This window comes from Rhinopithecus bieti, unplaced genomic scaffold (assembly GCF_001698545.2).
Source record: "Rhinopithecus bieti isolate Rb0 unplaced genomic scaffold, ASM169854v2 scaffold_19840, whole genome shotgun sequence".
NCBI classification, from domain to species: domain Eukaryota; kingdom Metazoa; phylum Chordata; class Mammalia; order Primates; family Cercopithecidae; genus Rhinopithecus; species Rhinopithecus bieti.
The window spans coordinates 2,033,475-2,051,229 of NW_016809771.1; the positions used below are offsets into that span (position 1 = coordinate 2,033,475).

Consider the following 17,755-nt stretch of genomic DNA (forward strand, 5'->3'; position numbering starts at 1 on the left):
AGGCATTGTCTACACTGTTGTCTCACTTACTCATTCTTCACATTTTTCCTGATCCACTGTAATTTGATTTCCAGGAAACCATACCATTGACACTGTTTTGCCAGTCACCAAAGGTTTCTTCATGCTAAATCCAATAGACACATCTCAGTCATTATATTATTTGTTATCTTGGCAGCATGTGATATTATTGACCTTTTCAGCTGCCCTGAAGTACTTACTTCTTACTTAAGTGTCAGGTTTGGCTCTCCCCCATGTGCCATTTTACTTCTTATTCTGGCCACAGGACACATAGGTAAGTTCTTTGAGTGACACTGGCGCTTTTTTTCATCTGGGCCATCACATAAGCACTTCCATCTCTCTAGAACTCTTTCTTTTCTCCTCACTGTGATGACTCTAATTTATCCTCTAATTCTTCCCTTCCACATCCCTTTCTCTGTTTCGTCAAGTCTGGGAAAGTTGTTACTCCCATTTATTCCCTCAAAACTCCTTACATGACGTTTTTTCACTGTACCTTTATTACCTGTTTGTCTAAATTCCTCACTAAAGTATAAACTACATAAGGCTAAGGCTTTTGTCAATTGTTTTATTGATTTATCTCCAGGGCCCCATAGCCTCCAATAGTAACTGGCATAAAGATCAGATAGGAGCATAATCAATCTTGATTCCATAAATGAGTAGAAATACAGATACACAAATCTCTACACACATGCTTCTGCACGCACATGCACTCTCTGTGGCCCAATGGATCCTGTGGGAAATCTAATGGAGTGTATGATAACATTTCATCTCTAGGGCAGAATTTCTAATTGGAAAGAGAGATTTACAAAACATTGTGATAAAGGACAGCAAATGCTCAGAGCAGAAAGGGTTATAGAAAAAGCTTTAAAAAAAGTGATAGCACATTCAGCTGAGATGGGCAGCACACAGAGAAACCAAATATTTCAAAACTTAACCCTGAAGGATGATGCAAGTTTTAATAGGGAGATATAGGAAGAAGGTGTTTCCAGAGAGTGGCAATAGTGGAGTAGAAAACCAGAGGGCAAAACTGGGAGAGAGTGACAAGCTAGTTATTCAGCTGGAGCAAATAGGTTCTTGTGGTCAAGACTTAAGAAAAGTCTGAGAAGGTTGGCATGTTGTGGAAGCTCATAAAGGGAAAAAATAGAGTTTAAACTTTCTTCTCTAGTAAGTGGGAAACCACAAAAAGATTGAATTTCACACTTTTCCCCACATGCTGACATAAAATATAAAATTATTAAAATATTTGCTTTTTCCCTTTGACGTGCAGTTATTAGTGTAATCAGCGTCAGCTAATATCTGAGCACCAACTCTAACAGGGAGTGTGAATCTCAGAGCTCTCTTTCGATGTAACTGATTATATGCTGCTTCTGTGTATGCAATGATTGGCCTGGACAATTGATGATTTTGCCATTTTAAAATTTCAATTAAAAAAAATTTAAAAATGTTTGCCATGATGTGTAACCACTGCATGTATCTTTGCAATGATTTCTTTGTTTTAACTGGCAATTATTTAGTATCACCAGAGAATTGAATTAACACAAAATACATCATTCCAGGTAATTAGAAAATTGTTGAATGAGTATAGATCTAATTCCAGTTCCTGTAACTTGCTACAAACAATCTCCTTTGGTGCCTGTACTAACTCATTAATTTTTGCTGTTCATTCACAGGTTTCTAGTACATATGCAACTATCTGAATTCACTTTGTAACATTATTTATGTCAACTGAGTAATTTACTAAATTTAGATATACACTTAAATGTTAATTGCGCATTCTAAATGTGATTTAAAAACACATATAGTTACTTTGCACATTTTTAGTATATACTTTGGTTGTGATAATATCCTATTCAGTAGGCATAGCCTCAAATGAAGTTTGAGTACTTTTACTCCTCTTATGCTAGTCTATGGTCTATTTCTAAAAGTAGTTGATTCAAGCCATCTCCTTAGTCTTCAGGCTTTCAATCCTACAATCACTTCTCTGCACTCTTAGAAGATATACTTCTGTATTCCTGAGAAATTCAATGTAAATGTTCTCATGGGAGCCTCTCAAAAAAGGTGACAAATGTGCTTATTGAAAGACCAGCTCATGGATCCCTGACATGGCAGTGCTGGCCACTATTAGCAAAGACTACAAACTGTACTACTTAAGTGAAAATAACACTGTCTCCACTTTCCTAAAAATCCCTATCCTCTGCCCAGTCGAGAAGGCAAGCAATGCAGATAGCTGCCATCTTCTTTCCCCAGAGCCAGGCTCAAGCCTGAGTGCAGGGAGGGGAGATTATTTGGAATAGATGTTAAAGTTTTAAATTAAGTTCACTTAAAAATTTAGAAAACCTAAAGTGAGTCTTAATTTCAAAAACAACCATTGTTTTAGCTGGAACAGATATATATATATATATGTATTTTTTTTTAGCTGGAAACATCTACAAAGCTACCAGCATAGACTAGAAATATAGTCATAGTAAGAGAGATTTAAGACAGCATCTTTAACACAATGGTAAGGGAAAAATAAACCGCTTCCTGTTTGTACCCCATTCAGTTCAGTCCATTTCATTTATCCGCAATGATACTCATGTTTGATGTATTACAGGAATCTTGAGAATTGTATAACAGAAAAATCAACCTCCAAAACATCTTAATTTTTCTTTCTCTTCTAATTGCTTCCTCTTTTCTTACCTCTCTTCATTCCTCCTTCCCTTCCTTCCTTTTTTCCTTTCTTCCCTCCTTCCTTCTTTCCTCCCATCCTCCCACCAATATCAAGACCATAATCTATGCCAGGCACTGCTCTAAGTAACAGGGATATACCAGTTAAAATGAAAGAAACAATCATTGCCTGCATGGAGTTTACATTCTAGTGTCAGAGAATAAAGTTAATTACTTTGAGCCAAGACTAAGTGAATAGCAAGAGCATGTCATGAGAATATCCACTGAAGGGTGTTGCATGTAGAGGGCATAATGAATATAAAGAACCTGAAACAAGAGTGTGATAGGCAGGCTTGAGGAAAAGCAGAAGCCCAAAGAGATACTGGAAAAGTAATAGAAGGCAATATTAGGAATGTGGTGGGGTTAGGGACACATGATGTGGGATCTTGGGTCTTTAGGTTTTATTCTAAGTGGAAGGAAAAGTCATTGGATGGTTTTGACCAGATAAGTGATACAATTTGATTTTGGTTCTAAATATAGATAGACCATAGGGAGACAAAAGTGGAAGCCAGAAGATGAGTTAGAAAACTATAACAGTAGTCCAGGCAAGAGATGATAGATGCTTTTACTAAGGAAGTAGAGGTAGGTATGATGAGACATGATTGGATTCTGGTTATAATTTGAAGATTGAACTGAAAATTTTGCTGATGAGTTAGAGGAAAGCTATGCAAAAAAAAAAAAAAAAAAGAAGAAAGGCATCAAACTTTGTGTCCACATTTGTTTGTTTGTTTGTTTATCTAGTGCAGAACCCTGGTGTCATTTACTGTGATCCAAAACAAAACAGGAAGAGCAGAATTGAGGAAAAAAAATCAAGAGTTCAACTTTTGCTATATAAAGTTTGAAATGCCTGGTAAACATTCTATTTGAACTAGATGAGTCTAGCACACACACATGTAAATATGGAAGTTGTTAGTTTATAGTTGGTATTTAAAGTCAAGTGATTGTAGTTGAGCACCTAGGGAGTGGGGAGATAGAGAGAAGGAGAGAGGTCAGTGAACTGAGCCTTGGGTTACTCCAGCAGCTAGCAAATGGGAAATGAAAAGTGTCCATCAATGGAGGCTGAGAAGGTGTGTCCAGTGATGTCCTGAAAGCTAAAGGAAAGATATGTCTCAAAAAAGGTGAACGTGATTAGTTGTTAAATGCCACTAAGAAGCTTCATTAGATAAAGACTGAGAACTGGATACTACTAGAATTGACAAATGTGGATGTCCTTGGTGACTTTGATGAAGAGGTTTCAGTGGAGTGGTAGAGGTGAAAGCTTGATTGAAGTTGGTTCATGACAGAATAGAAGATAGGAAGTAGAGAGAGTGAATAGACATGCTTTAGAGTAGGTTTGTTATAAAGAGGAACAGAGAAAGGGAGGGGTAGCTGCAGCTCAGTGAGGGATCAATAGAGGGTTTGTTTTTAGATAGATAACATTATAGAAGGTTTGTGTGCTGGTGGAATGATCCAGTAGAGTGGGAGAAGCCATGGTGTGAGAGAGAAAGGAAAAGTTACAGAAACAAAATAGGTAGAAAGGTGAAAAAATTACAATGAATAGTTTGGCCTTTGATATGACAATGACATCACTTATGTCTGGCATAAATAGAAAGAATCATACCAACCCTGTATACCTGCTGTTGAGAGCATTAGGTCAGGTAGGCCATGGGAAAGCCCTTTGTAAATGTGCTTATAAACATAAAGGCTTCTATTTAGTTGAGGCATTTTTACTGAATGAGATGGTTGTGTCACCTACACCTGACAGATCTATTAGCAAGTGGACCTCAGATAATGCTGGGGAAGGAAACAGGGGCCTATATTCCCACATACTTATCTGAACACATACCTTTTATATAATTAGACCAGCAACAAATATTGAAGCATCTTTGATGAGCCAAGCACTAACTCGGGCACTGGTAATACAGTGATGAAAAAGACAAAGTCGCTTCCAGTAAGGGTCTTGCATTCTAATAAAGGGAGATGATGAATAGAAAGATGAATAAATAAATAAGACATTTTCTGGTGACATTTGTCATTAAAAAAACATAGGGAGATGTGTTAGAGACATTGACCTCGTTCCTTTGAGATTGAAATTTGTTACATATGGGGCCTATATGCTCCAGAAACAGAAAGTGTTCTGATCACTGAGAGTAATTATCTCTCACCCTCACAAATTTGTGAGACAGGTGGAACAAGACAGAAGCGATCGCCACTTTTCAGATGAGAAAATGCAGATTCAAGGATTTGGGGCATCAAGTTGTAAAAGGAAGATTGAAATACAGATGTTTTGGATTTGAGCTTACTGCTTTCTTTGTGATACCAGAAAAAGCATGTATAATAAGTTGAAAATCTTATTGTTCATTTCAAAATCATCCTATATATTCAAAACAAATACAATTATAAGCATGCAGGAGTTAGAATCTCTTAGATTTCAACAGGATCCAGGAAGATTAGGTTTGCACTTTCTTTTGTAAATATAATTGTTAGCTTATAGTGGATGCTAACTACATTTTTGGGGAAAATGTAAAGCTTTATATTATCAGTCAATCTTCTGTAACGACATTCTATTAGGTTGTGAGAAATTACGTGTTTTAATATAATGTTTTAAATGATTTTATTTTACTACTGTTATTCCATATTTTATAGGTTAAATATTAATATTTGCTCAGAGAAAGTTGTTTATACAATGATTTTTTGAGACTACAGACAGAGATTTTCCTAAACAGAAATAAATATTTTAAACTAATACCTTGTAAAATTTCTCTTTGGAAACATGAAACCACTTGGGGAATATAAATGTGCTGTTCAAGGTTGTTGGCTAAGCAACTCAAAAGCCAGGATTTCTTGTTAACTAAATGCTAAAGCAATAGATAAAAAAAGTATGATTGCTTTAATACCCCCTTTTTACTTGTACTTAAACTAGACAACTATTTGGATCTGTAAGACAATTTTATCTTTTAAGCTCCGGAAAATGTTGAGTCATTGGTACTGCTGCTAATTAGATGCAATAGAATTTTAAAATGTAATTTCCAAACCTTTTGATTGTGGTAAAATTAAAGAGAATGTTAACTATGGAAAACATAAAATTTCTAAAGAGGACACTATAATATCCTAAGCTGCCTTCTTCATCCCAGTGTTGTAGATGTAAGCTCTGGGTTTAAAAATGCTATTACAGATGTTAAAATGTATAGTGTTTATGATAATGATGGAGAGTGATTTTATGAACATGAAGCAATTGAGAATCAAGAATCAAGTGGCTTAATATTGACTTTTATTTGGGAGTCCCAGACCTTTGGTAATCTTATGCATAAACTTTGAGGAAGTCAAATATCACAGGGAGTGTCTAAAATTTTTGTCTGAAGGTCTTTTTGTTCTTAACTGTCAGAGAATATAAAAAATCAGCTGTGGTATTTTCAGAACTATCCAATTTCAAATGCCCTTTTATTCAGTGCTTTTATGACCAGTTGCTTGACAACATATAGATATAGTTACTTCATGTGAGTGTTCCTGTGCTGTTGGTGCTAGTATATTTTTCTGGACATATGCTGTTGTACAGTAGTTCCCAACTTATGGATTCTAAACTGGCTCTAGTGCTTTGCATTGTTATAGATTTAGAAACTTTTGTAACTGGAAAATGTTTCTCCACACACTCTTTTGGAAACATATTCTGAGACAAGTATTAGTTACTAGATATGTAATGTGTGGTGGGTGTGCTTTAGCGATTCGGTATTCATTAGACATTAAACATGCTATGTATAAAATTAAGCTCTTAAAAAATCTTCTATTTTTGTATTAATTTGAATATCTAAGAGTAAATTTTGTTGCTATAATCTGAAAAGTTCAAAATATAACTATTCTAAAATATATTTTAATGAAAAACTATAATTTCAAAACAACATATACTTTTATAGTAATTACAACCTTTAATCTCCTCTGTTAGTACTTATATCAATTTTACCAGTATTTAGGCAGTATTGGGAATATCGCTATACATCCACACATGAGTCATTCCTCTGCATGTATAAATTTCTGTAGGACATTTTATATGTAGTTTATACATAGTTTTGTACATAATTTATACATAGTAAAAACATACTTTTATAGTTTCACCACATCATATATCCAACATATGAAGCATATTCAAGAAACATATTCATGTAAACATTTTTTCATTATATTTTGCTTATTATGTGGTCTTAGTTATTAAAGGGGAGAGAATAGATTAATAATACAATAGATCAAGAATAGAAGAGTAGCATAAGATTAATTCAACACAAACATTTATGTAAATGACTGAATTTAAAATAACCACTTACTAGATCTTCTAGGTTTAGCAAATACCTGAAAGCCAAATGTTTAGACTGTTAACTTTGTGGAGAGAGTGACTCTGAAGACAGTTTCAGGTTAAAGTAGTTGTATGTTTGAACTAAAAACAGTGTGCATAGGAGTCCTATGCAATTCTAGGGGATTATTATTTCCTTTTAAGAAAAACACCGCCCTGTGGATCACCACGTCCAGATTTGTACAAAGAAAAACTAGTTCAGGGCTGAGACTGAGAGCTGATACATTTCAAGGAGGACCAGCCAGCTGCACTTGTGAGCGGTGACAGATCTCTGTGAAATATAATCCTGATTAAAAATGCATGTGTGAAACCTCTTCGAATAAAGCTCTGTGTCCAACAGCATTTTTAGAGCTCCTGCATGTAAGAAGGGAAGACTAATGTAGCTACTTTTGTACTATTCACTCCATCATTTGCTGGCTGTTTTACATTTCTGAAATTGTCTCTTACTATAACATTGAATTAGGTAGAATTATTTTTGTTTGTTAAAAAAATCATTGATACAAGTGTGTTTAACAATTTAGAAATTCACTGTGCACACATACATGGACTTTTTATAAATATGTCAAAATCAAATAAATACACAGAGTGATAGAAAGTTTTGATATAAATGAACACCAATGACTATGATATGTAGGCCTCCAGTACTGCTGTGTCATATAAAAAGGCATTTGTATGATTACTTCATACAGATTAGCAACTCTATTGTTGAAACTGTATTACTCTTGCAGTGCCAAAGCTGTAATCAATCACTGAACAATTTAAGTGTGTATGTAAACTAATTTTGTTCTTTTGGGGTCCAGATTTGAGGGAATTCAGGTATAAAGCCCGGGAATCTCCTAAAATAGAGATGAGGTATATCTGTCTAGTTACACATAAAAACAAATAATGCAACTATGGAGAAATCTGAGCAAACCAAATTGCCTTGTGTTCCAGTTATTACAACTGTGTGTAATTTTGATCCTAAGATTATGGCCTAGATGCCTTATTATGGCCATGTGCTTTGTTGGGGTCTAAAATATGGTCATAAACCATGCAAATATTCACTTCTTTAAAACATTAGAAAATAAAGAATTAAGAAGGAAATCAGTAGAGTGACACAGCACAGCAATAGAGTATAAGTACTTGTCTGGAATTGCACATGTATCTAGCTAGTTGTATAATTGTTATATATACAGACATACACATAGATAAATGCACACACATATCCATAATAAATATATCAGGAAAATATTTATTGAGCTTCTTCCATGGGCTCTATGACTTTATCACAGGTTTAGCTTGCTAGGTGCCCTAAATATTTATTTTTAGTGGCTATATTTAAAAAATCTTATTAATACTCCCTGACCAACATCTCCCCATTTCCCCTACCCCCAAGCCCTGGCAATCACTATTCCACTTAATGGTGATTTTAATAGATGAGTGTTTTATTTGATATTATTTAGAAAAAAATGATAATCTGAAGTTTTCTACATAATAACAATTTCCTGCTGAGAACATTTTAAAATGTAATTTCTCCAAATAAAATGTAATTCTAATTTCCATTTGTAGAATGTGTGTAGAAGTAGTGGCCTGTGCAAGTTTCTTTATCTTGCTTTTTCCTATATGCCTCAGTCTAGTGCACTGTTCATATCTGGGAGTCAGCAGTTCTTCACAGGAAGATATGAAAGTTAACTCACAGATGCAATGCATCTAACATATTGGTACCAAGTCTTTTTTTAATCATGTAATTATAAAAGTATTCAAGATTTTGAGTTCTGATTTTGTAAAACCAGATGAATGGGTGAGACGAATAAGTTTATCTTCTTTTGAAGGGACATTCATATTTTTAGGAACGTTTTAAGATAAAATTCCCATCTATAAAAAAAGTCCTCCTTCCCATATAATTTTTAAAAATACAGTGGGACTTCAAGTTAATATTCACACTTAAAAGACCTAGGTAAGACCAGGTGCAGCTTTACTATTCATGCTTGTAGTAAAGCTTCAAAGCCGAAAATGTTATTAAGTGTAAGCTAACTTCTCTTTTTTACGTATTCAATTAACATGTATTGAATAGTTATTGACAACCTAAGTTTGCAGATACTCAGTTTTATTTAGAGTATTAAAATGGGTGTTCTCTGAGGGATAAATAGTGGTGGTTATTATCTCTAAATTTGAGATTTCAACTTGTTATGCCTTAAATTTTGTCTTCCCTAATATTTGTATATATTTTCAATAATATCTATTCTTCCTTATAGGAGAATTAATCTGATAAAAAAAGATTCCTTTATAATATATATGTATAAAGAGCAATATTTATTATATATTGTGATTTTCCTAAAATAAATGTAATAATTTTTTAAAAAATATATTATATATAGTTTAATGACAATGTATAGAACATAAGATAGTGGATGAATTTCTACCACAAAATATGTTGCAGGTACACACCAATGAATAAAAATTACTATCTCTGAACAACAGTAACAACCAAAAGCTTTCTAAAATATTTAAGACCTTGGATATTTTTTTCTACTCTCTTGGTGCCTTTTAACAAGTGAATCTATTTTTTAAAAAGTAAAATTGTCAATGGCTGTTTTTTTGAGATTTATTGGGGACCCTATTTAGCTAAAGTATCTGTTTTTTGTGTTTTAACAGTATAAAAAGCTTTCTCATGTATTATTTTCCTAGTGCACATGCTCACACACGAAAACGTACACAGAGAAGTTCGCCAGAGTGAAAGGCTGATCACCTTCCTGTAAAATGTGATCCTTTATGTCTGGGGCAAATATCAAACGAATAAAGCATACATGCGTTTTTCTTTGCTGATATCCTCTTACTAATGAATGCTTAGATAGTAGAAATGAAATGTAATTTATTTTCATCATTGTGTATATTTTACTTTATTTGCAATTAATTCTCTTGCTATATCACATCTATGTTAATACATGTTTTCTTACAAATTCTAAGGAGAGTACTGACTTTAATTTATTTCCCATCTTGCAATTAATTTAAGCAGGGGTTTAATATCAGTGATCTCCTTTCTTAGTAACAAATACACATAGTGAGTGTTCTGAGATTTGTGTATGAACCCAGAATTCAGAAATGGGTTTTTATTATTCCTTTTGACTTAAAATACTAATTATTAGCTTAAAAATTCACATTGAGAATTAGTAGTCTCAGATTGCTATTTAATTCATTCCTGTTATTTTAAACTGTAAATTATTGATATGAAAATTAATGTTTTTGAGCAACATTTCTAGTGTAAACAGGTTCTCTAGTATTCATAGTCTGAAATCACTATGTGCATATATATGTATGTGAATAATTTTTAAAAATTATGTGGAAAATTAAAATCTAAATATTTATAAAATATTTGTTTTCATGATGTTACTTCCAGAGTTCTATAAAGACAGTTACGTGAATTTTGTGTACATTAAAGTAGTGACTTTTAATTACAGTTTCACAAATAAAATTAAGATAAAAATCACTCAATAGATTCACTGACAAGAATTGTCATTAAATGTTATTAGACATCTGACATTTGAAATGTCATTTGTCATCCCCTTGAAAAAGAAAATTTGTAAAACAAGTATGTTTAGGAAACAGAAAACCATAACTTTTAAACCAGTTCTAGCTCAATAGGAATAAAATCTATTATGATTATAAAACAGTCACAGTGCTGGAAGGGAGACAGAAGAGCTAAAGAGAAGTAAAAATGTTTCAAACATTGAAAATGCTTTATTTTGTGCCTATAATCATAAATGTAGAGTGCTTCATTTTGAAGTGCAATTTAAAATACTAACTGTTGTGACAACTTGGGATGAAAGTTCCTTCTGTATTGTATACCTGGACAGAGAGTACATGGGCCCTTCCTAGCTATAGTTTTTGTTACAGGTCTTCCCAAGCAAGAGTTTGGGGTTTCCTTTTTAAATCCTCATCCAGTGATGTTTTCCTTATCATACAGTACAATATCATATGGTGTCTTCAGCAAACAGAATGTAAAAAATTCAAGAAGCCCTACATGTAAGAATGTGAATGCTGACCCTTATTTCTGACTGACCTTGCTGATACACCTCCCATATAAAGTAGCTGTGGGCCTTGTAAGGCTTCTAGTGACTGTTATTTGAATAATAAATGTAGAATCTGGAGAAATCTATTTTTTCTTAGCATTAACACACAGGTACAGCAAATGGTAACACCCCGACTGGCCCAGAGTCCTTAGTTAAATCATCAGTTTGTTAACTGCTGTTTGCAAGGTAAACCCTCCCTCTGGAATGAACTTCTTTAAAGCAAAATGAAATAAAATAAAGGTAAGTAAAAGTAAATAGATTTTCCTATTGAAAGTTATTACTTCAGGAATGAAGAAGATGGATATTGATCGGCACCATCCTTTGCCATTACTGTCAGGTCCACGCAGATAGCTAAGACACTTTATTCTAAGCAAACAGCCATTTTCTCTTCTGACATGGGATTCCAGTGAGAATTGAAAAAAGTAAAAGGTTTGTAAAAACATTTTTCTGTCCTTCTTACAGGGACAATTTATGTTGAAGTAACAGTTTGTGAGATACTTGCACTTGTTATTGATTTATTTCTTCTTTGTCCTGAACAATCTCCTGTTTTGTAATACAGTTACCCTTGTATACTGTTCCTAGGCAGTAATTTAGAAATAATTTTCATTGCAGCAATGTCCCGAGGGGCTCAAAATATTGGAAATATATGAATAAAAGAATAAACATGTGTAAACCTTTTCTAGGTGTTATCTAGGTGTTTTTAATACATTGATATTTGCAATATTTGTTTTTAGCACTAATAAAAGACACACTATCATGATAAGCTATTGTCATAACATTGCAGATGGAATTGTAAATCCATGAAGTCCCCATGGCTTCTCGTCAAATAACCCTCCAATATGACCTTGGGAATCCATGGACTGGAAAACAGAAAAGAGTGTGAATAACATAAACTTAGCATACTCAGGTTATAATTTATTACGATCAGAGATTGGCTAAGTCTCTGCTGATAAGAAAGCAAATCTGAGTGAAAAATCTAGTAAACCTGAAGAAAAACTTTTGTTTAAATCAATAAATAACTTTGAGATATGCACCTATAAATTTTCCCACTAGTGCATGTATAAACATCCACTTTACTCTGTGTGTTCACCTATACAGTATACAATTGTTTCCTCCAAAAAAAAAATCAATATGGCTGTGATTACACTATAGTTCATTCACTGTTTATGGATAGGGATTAATGTTTGACCTCTCCTTGCCTTCTTGACTTGAACCAATTACTTTAGAATAATTTTCTGGTTTAACTTTTATCACATTTTCTGACATTTTAGTGAATAATAGTTGACAGCTATGAACATCTGCAAAAGTTATTGTTATCATAACTTGAGCTCAATGGAACTACCGTCACTGATGCTCTAAAGATCATATTGCACTGCAGAGTAGGAACACACTTACATTAAAAATTTATTTGATTTTTCAGTAGGAATCTTTGCTTAGTTTGCTTTAACAAAGGCAGACTGTTTCAATGTTTTTTTTTTTTTATTTTTTGAAAATGCTACTTGGAGGTGCGAAGCAAATTTGCATTCTGTACAGGGGAAGCCTCAAAGTCTCTATTTTTCATTCTGGAATTTTATATATTACTGTTATGCAGGAAACAGCTTTTAATCTTCTCTATCACTTTCTACTTTTCTTAAATGAATAAAACAAAATCTTTGGAACTTGAACACTGAAAACCAGCTTTATGCATCATAGGTTTGTGAGTAATTTCTGATAAAAGTATTTCATTTCAATGTCCTGATTTCTTATTCAGTTTGCACTCAGGGAAACTGGTATATTGCATTCTCCTTGAAGAAAGCCATAGAGAAAATACAGTTAGTCATTTATGTGCATATAACAATATAAATTGTAAAGATTAAGGGGAATCATTTTGGGGAGCATCACAATTCTGCAACTAAAGGCACTTAAATAATTACCTTTTTAAGCAACTTTTATTGACTATGCAGCAGGATAAAAAGTAATCTTACTTGTTTTAAATGGCATAAAGCAACCAAATGCCATTAACAGAGTGTTACATTTCTTATTTCACTAAGATTGTTGAAGCTTACCAGAAAGAGATAAAAAATGTATAAATTCAGGAACACTGGCTAGTAATATCCCAAACCATTGTCAGTGGACTCCTACTTTCTCCTGCCAAAATATGTGGAAGCATGCATGGATTGTACTAGATTAGTAAGAGGGGCTCGTTTCCGTGGCATTAGCCAGGTATCTTAGCAACAAGACCATACCAGATTCTAGCAGTGCTCTGTGGTGGTGCATGTAATATCCTGGACATAATCTGTCTTTTAATTTTCTTTGGATTGTAGTGATATTACAGATACATGTGTTCAGTTATAGATCTTTATTTAATAAGAAGAGTGCCTTAGCTGAAGATTTGTACTATGCCAGGAGTGGGCAACTCACAATAATGTTGCTGGCGTTTTAGCCAAGGAACTGCCGTGTCTCACATTTCAGATTGACAGGAAAACTTACTCCCTTCATTAAGATGTGCCTCATAGTTCATATCTTTATGCTGTGGAGATGAGGATGCTGCTGGAATTCATAATACTAAGAACATTATTTAATGTCAGATAGAATGCAAATTGCTCGTACAATTGAAATGTCATCTAAAACATGCCACCGTATGCAACACCACTTTATTATATGTCACTGAGAGCAATATCTTAAATTTGGAATTGCACTAATCCTTCATCTGCTTTGTTTACCTTTCATCTATAATAGAGATGTCGAATTTCCTCCAAACTGGATTTGCATGTTTTAACTGCTTGCTCACACAGCTGAAGATGTGTGGGAGAACCATATAGGGGTACTTCCTTTGATTTTCTTGTCTTTTTGTTGTTTGTCTAATGCAAATTAACAGCAAAAGATAGCTTTCAAATACGAGACAAAATGCCATGTCAACCCTTTTGGGGAAATAAGCTAAAGCTTATGAAAGAGCATTTGATTATTTAAAGGGCGAATTATAATACAAATATGCTGTCGGTTTATTGGTAATTGATTTTCTTGGTAATTTAGTTTCATGCAGTATTTTCTTGCATTTAATTGAAACAATAATAATTTTATAAGATTAATTTTGCTCACAGTGAAATTACATGTGTGCTATTTAAGACATTTGTCATGCTCGCTTGGAGAAAGCGTCCAGAACAATTGCCATCCAAAATAAAGCTATCTTGACATAAAAAATGTTGTTTGTACACAAAGATTCTTATCTTGAGTTCTAAATATTCATTCAAGATGATGGCTTCTCTTTTATAGGTCAGTTTTCGGTACCAAAGAAGGCCCAGAACACCTCTTGAATCTGTAAATTCTAGGGTTTTCCATAAAGAATTACCTTTTTGCATAGATGAGAGTTGTGAGAAGGAAAGTGGGAAGAAAGAAGAAAGTCCTTAAAACCCCACTCTTTGGGTCTATCCCCTCCTACTCAAGATCCCCTCTTCCTGCAACACTTTCCCAAAGAATTTAGGCTCTTAAATGCTTAGTATCTTTTAATAGGCTGCAGTGAAGATTCTGTTTTGTTTGTTTCATATTATATAGTATTTTCATTGTTCATAACAGAGTATTCTAAATCTCAATATGCATTTGTAGGGCCTTAGAGTTATACCTCAAAAAGATTATTTGTTGATGAGTATATTTGATATAAAACTTATGTAAGAGTGCCAGGACTCCCAAAGTTCAAACTCTTTCAGTTAGATAAATATCTCAGTTTTTGTTTGTTTGTTTGTTTGGTTGGTTGGTTGGTTTTTTGAGACAGAGTCTCACTCTGTCACCCAGGCTGGAGAGCAGTGGTGCTATCTCAGCTCACTGCAACTTCCACCTCTTTGGTTCAAGTGATTCTTGTGCCTCAGCCTTCCAACTGGCTGGGATTACAGGCACATGCCACCATGCCCAGCTAATTTTTGTATTTTTAGTAGAGATGGTGTTTCGTCATGTTGCCCAGGTTGGTCTAGAACCCCTGGGCTCAAGTGATCGCCTGCCTTGGTCTCCTAATGGGCTGGAACTACAAGCATGAGCCACCCTAGTTAGACATATATCTTATATATCATTTGGTATAAAAATCTGTATAAGGTTACAAAAAATTATTTGTATTTATGAAGACATACTTTGACTCCTTGCAAGGAACAGCCTAAAGTAACCACTATAATATGGTTATTGCCATAGTGCTGTAACATTTCCTCTAGTTTTAAAAGATCTCTAGAGCTGGGCCGGGCATGGTGGCTCATGCCTGTAATCCCAGCACTTTGGCAGTCCAAGGCAGGTGGATCATGAGGTCAAGAGATTGAGACCAACCTGGCCAACATGGTGAAACCCCATCTCTACTAAAATTACAAAAATTAGCTGGGTGTGTTGGTACGTGCTTGTATTCTCAGCTCTTTGGGAGGCTGAGGCAGGAGAATCGCTTGAAACCAGGTGCTGGAGGTTTCAGTGAGCTGAGATCATGCCACTGCACTCCAGCCTGGGCGACAGAGTGAGACTCCATCTCAAGAAGAAGAAAAAAAAAAAAAACTCTAGAGCTATTATACAACTCTCAGAGTTGTCTGAAGATTTCAAGTCTTAGAATCACTCGATGTATTTATGAAAAAGTTAGATTCCTAGGCCTTTGCCCAGACTCATTATATATGAGCCTCTATGGGTTTAGAAATAGCTCCAAGTTTTCTTTGACACATTAGAATTTGGAACCATTAATTTAAAATAATGAATGGCAATTAATACAAAGCTTAATTTTCATAATTAAGGGTTAGTTTTGGCAAGTTAGACCATGTTATATTTTATATATGCCTGTGTGTGTATAGGTTGTATAAAATATATGATATAAATATGTTGTAAATATGTAAAATTTGAGATTTTACTAAAAAATAAGTTAAAACGTTGGGCTTGGGATTTCTTTTTAAAAAGTCAAAATTATGTAATTTGTCATTACATAATTTGGGTTATTTTCATTTTTGCCTTTATTTTTTAGAGACAAGGTCTTGCTTTGATAGTTCACCATAATCTCTAACTTCTGGGCTCAGGCAAGCTTCCTGCCTCAGTCTTCCAAGTAGCTAGAACTACAGACACATGCCACCATGCCCAGTTAATTTAAAAAAAATTTTTTTCCTAGATGCTATCTTGTGCAGACTAGTCTTGAACTCCTGGCCTCAAGTGATCTTCCTGCTTTGGCCTCTCAAAGTGCTGTGACTACAGGCATGAGTCACACCACCTGGCCTTGCCTAGGTCTTTTAAGTGAGAATGTTAACTTGAAGTTCCACTATATTTTTAAAAATCATATAGGAAAGAGGACTTTTTTTTATAGATGGGAATTTCATCTTAAAATGTCCCTTAAAATATGAAAACTCAGAAACATATTTTATAAATACATAATATAAAATATAAATTTTGCATTCCTTGATGTAAAAAAAGGAATGAAGATAAAATCAAGAGCTAAGTTTTTATTCTATATTTGGTCTGGGTACTGAATTTGAAGTCAAGCTACCTTTTTGTTTCTCCTTGCACAATTCTCGGTAACCAGTCTTGCATTTAACAACATCATGGGTCCAGAAGCATCCCTGGGTTTTGTGTAAACTAAATACAGAAATCAATTTATCCAACTGTGAGGTATAATCATCTCTTGGGTATAAAATGACATCTGGTTCATGGTGTCATCCGCATTATATAGCCACACTAAAGAAAAAAATGACACACAGAAAGATAAATTAAAGATAAATTCAAATTCGTGTGAACATAATGGAGTTCCCAAGCTGATGATATATGACTGATGCCTAAAGCAACAATCAGCAAATGGTTTAGTAATAGATGCACATAATTCCAGAGACTGACAAGCCAAGAGCTGGTCTCAGGCTCAGATATACACGAACAGTTATTCTGTGCTACCTCTTTGTAGGTGTGGGGTACCAAGATATAGTCAAATACAGAAATGTTTCTAATGCTTACCTCAGAATGTCAAGCATTACTTAGAATGATGTATCTGATATGCAACTTGGTAGTTTATCATAAAATACTCTTTTTAAAATTTGAACAATTGCTACTTTTTGATGTCTCCAAAATGTTCATTTATAACTTTGACGTTTTTCATACACAGCAGTTGTACCTCTAACTTCCTATCTTTAGCAGCTACGTTATCATCTCAAATTCAGCCTTTCTCAAATCAAAATTAATGTTTTCCTCTGAACACAGGATCATATTACTGATTTCTCAGTTCTCTTGCACCACTATTTTCCCTTATTATTTGTGTTCAAAGCCTTTCAGGGATGTTTTGGTACAGTATGTGTGCTAAAACTTCTAGTCATTTTGCACACAATATCATTGTGAAACAGGTTTATTTTGAAAACATGCCATGGATACATTGGGAAAAAAACACCTTTAGTTCAAGATATCAAACCAGATTTCTCAATACCTAATTAAATTACACATCCTGCTTCTAACCACGTAAAATGAGAAAATATGACACTTTAGGAAAGATATTTGATCATCTAAATAAAATTAGCAGCAAGGAATAGAACATATAGTAGAATTTTTACCTGAAAAGAAATCAAGACCCTATTTCTTTCTTGATGAGGAAAGATTTTCTGATTTTATAGAAATCATCTGTTTACACCACAAAAGGATATTTTACCATTTAAACCACTGTGCATCAAGGTGAATTGTGTTTATCTTTTTTTTTTTTTTT

General features: G+C 34.0%; 1 long non-coding RNA gene across 1 annotated transcript in view; it reads right to left on the reverse strand.

The window, feature by feature from the left end:
* The window catches only part of LOC108541013 (uncharacterized), a 47,370-nt gene extending 34,148 nt beyond the window's left edge, over positions 1-13,222 (reverse strand). Inside the window, exons 1-2 of the long non-coding RNA XR_001888833.1 lie at positions 13,140-13,222; positions 4,550-4,670 (exon numbers count right to left, since the gene is read on the reverse strand). This is a non-coding gene — a long non-coding RNA (uncharacterized LOC108541013). The remainder of the gene's footprint in view (positions 1-4,549; positions 4,671-13,139) is intronic.
* Positions 13,223-17,755: the final 4,533 nt, after the last annotated feature.